The sequence below is a fragment of the Gastrolobium bilobum genome, unplaced genomic scaffold (genome assembly GCF_033153095.1).
Source record: "Gastrolobium bilobum isolate Gb01-03AN ecotype WA unplaced genomic scaffold, APGP_CSIRO_Gbil_v1 utg4040, whole genome shotgun sequence".
Classification (NCBI taxonomy): domain Eukaryota; kingdom Viridiplantae; phylum Streptophyta; class Magnoliopsida; order Fabales; family Fabaceae; genus Gastrolobium; species Gastrolobium bilobum.
The window spans coordinates 53012-56387 of record NW_026899650.1 but is presented as its reverse complement, the minus strand read 5'-3'; positions in this window follow the sequence as shown (position 1 = coordinate 56387).

Genomic DNA, 3376 nt, shown 5'->3' with positions numbered 1-3376 from the left:
TTGAGTCTTTGGCAAACCTACAACGAAGTCCATGGAAATGCTCTTCCATTTCCATTCTGGAATCTCAAGAGGTTGAAGTTTACCAGACGGCTTCTGGTGTTCAATCTTCACCTTCTGGCAGATCAAACACTTGGACACATACACAGCTATGTCCTTCTTCATTCCTGGCCACCAGAAATTCCTCTTCAGGTCTTGGTACATCTTTGTAGCACCAGGGTGAACAGTAAACTATCCCTTATGGGCCTCAGCCATAACCTCTTCGGTCAAAGGACCTCGAGGAATCACCACACGCTTCTGAAACAACAGAAGTCCATCATCATTCCAAGACACACCGTCTTGGTTTTTCATGTAGTCGAGACTCTTTCTCTGCACTTGCGCCTCGTGGATCTTCTCCATAAGCTCATTCCTGACTCTCACAGTCTCCATCTCGAGAAGTGCACCCCCAAACAAGGTTGTCACCTTCATATCTCGAAACTTCTCTATGAGGTCGAAGTCACCCACAGTCAAACTGGATAGAGTCACGGATTTCCGACTCAAAGCATCAGCTACCACATTGGCCTTGCCAGGACTTCAACTCAAAGTCGTAGTCCTTCAGAAATTCCATCCATCTATTCTGCCTCATATTCAGCTCCTTCTGATCAAACAAATACTTCAAGCTCTTATGGTCACTGAACACCGCAAACTGCATACCGAATAGGTAATGTCTCCAAATCTTAAAAGCAAACACAATCGCAACCAACTCCAAATCATGAGTCGGGTAGTTCTCCTCATGAGGCTTCAACTGCCTCGAAGCAAAAGCAACAGCTCTACCAGATTGCATCAACACACAACCCATCCCTTTTCAGAAGCATCACAGTAAAGCTCAAACTGCTCCTCAGGATCAGGAAGGACCAACATAGGTGAAGTAGTCAATCTCTCCTTCAAGTCCTGAAATCACGCCTTACACTCGTGAGTCCACACAAATGGAGTCTCCTTTCGGGTAAGGCGAGTCAAAGGGAGAACCATCGTGGAGAAACCCTTGATGAACCTCCGATAGTAACCTGCCAAACCTAAGAAACTCCTCACCTCCGTAACTGTCTTGGGCCTCTCCCAATCCAGCACGGCCTCAATCTTGTTGGGATCCACTGCAACTCCATCTGCTGAAATCACATGCCCCATAAATTTGACTGATTTGAGCCAAAACTCACACTTAGAAGGCTTAGCATAAATCTTTTTCTCCTTCAGCACTTGCAGAACAATCCTCATATGCTCTGCATGCTCCTCCTCAGTCTTGGAGTAAATCAGAATGTCATCAATAAAGACGATCACAAACTGATCCAGATACGGCTGGAAAATCCTGTTCATGTAATCCATGAACACTGTCGGCGCATTGGTGAGTCCAAACGGGATCACCAAATACTCAAAGTGAAACAGGACAAAAAGAAGCCCATTTGGAAGTACTAGGCTGAAGTCCCACGCTATTAGCGTGAAACCCGCGCTTGTAGCCCCAGAAGAAATTTTTCATACAGAAGTACCACGCTATTAGCGTGAAACTCACGCTACTAGCGCCAGAATTAAAAACATCCACGCTCCCAGCATGAAACTCACGCTAGTAGCGCCAGCCATTCAAAACTCCCACGCTAGTAGCGTGAACCTTCAGTATGCTGAATAAAACTCCCACGATATTAGCGTGAAACTCACGCTAGTAGCGCGGGAGGTACGAAAAAATCTTTATTCCATCTCAGACTGAATCAAAGGAAGATTCGACCAAGATACACAATGAAGATTCGATCAAGATTTCTAAGCAAGGCATAAACTCTATAAATAGAGACTCAGACCTCAGAGAAAAACAATTTTTGGCTGGAGAGAATTCTTGGAGGCTCACACTGGAGATCAGGATTCCGACGGAGTTGAAGACCGGAGATCATTGATTCTTCTTCTTTTTCTTTATTGCTTTTATGAATTCTTTTTATTTTAATTTGTTTAAGCCAGCTATGTCTAGCTAGTTTGTTTTTGTAGTTGGGGTCACGGACCCAATGTGAATCCTTTATATTTTCTGTATTGATATTTTATAAGTTAATTAGTTAGTTTGTTTTATTCTACCTGGTTTAGAACTGATCACTCTAAATTATAGGGCTTTGATGGTTAGAATTCATAATAGACATATTGGGATTTTAATCTGGACAAGGGTAGAATAACAATTTGTGTATGATCTAGACATAGGCTTACATAAATTGCAGACTCATAATTCATTTGCTTAATGCTAAATTCAAGAGGGATTCCTAAGAAATTAGGATTCTAATTGGATTAAATGGTTGAAATCACTAAGACATTAGGGTTCAACTATTTTATAGGGAAATAATGAATTGTCTGAGCAACCGAATTAATTAATTATAAAATACAATATAGAAATATAAGGGAGGATCGGAGGTGAAGTGCATCATGGCTACATCCTTTTTATAAATATTTCATCAATATTTTCTCGCGTTCTTGATCTTTTCTTGCATGCGTTTAGAATTAATTGTTATTAATTTTCTGTTTTAAATTTAATCGCTTTAAATTCTGTTTTGAAATTCCAAAATCAATTACTTTCACAACTCAACAAATTTTTCTCTTCCAACTTAAGGGGAATAGTTAAACTAGTACTTGGTGCATTAATCCTCGTGGGAACGATACTCTACTCATCACTTTATTACTTGAAACGAACGGTATACTTGCCGATTTCGCAACATGGAACGAACAATGGCTAAATCGAGGACACGAAAGCTTACCTCTAAGCAATCAATCCAATCCAAGGTCCACACTAGCTCAAAGTTCACAAACAGCAGAGTCCCAATCTGTTTTAGACCAGCAATCATCAATAACTATACTCTATAAGTATATGAAATAAAGACAACGCTTTCTTTTTACGTTCCATGTCTTCAGGCTTCTAACAAAGCCATAAGCCCTTAATCACTTTGATTCTGGCTTAGTTAATTATTATAGAGGTTTAACTTAACCAATCATGGGTCCACAACCCATGATACAGTTCTGTCTAAGCAGAACCATCACTGGCTCAAAATTTTCAGAATATCCGGATATTTGTCGGAGTCATATCCGGATATCATATCTGGATATCCACAACCCCATATCCGGATATCAATATCCGAATATCATATCCGGATATTTCGCGACAGAATGTTGTTCTTCATTTTCGCGAAGATATCACTCCAAGGTTCATCTTTTACCCCATTACTACGTCCAAGCCTGCACTTTTATACTAGGGGTGGCAATATGGGTTGAGCCCGGCGGGTCAACCCGCCAACCCGCCAAAACGGAGCGGGTTGGGTTGAGATTTTCAACCCACCAACCCACCTCAACCCGCCCCGCCTAGAAGTGGGTTAAACGGGTTCAACCC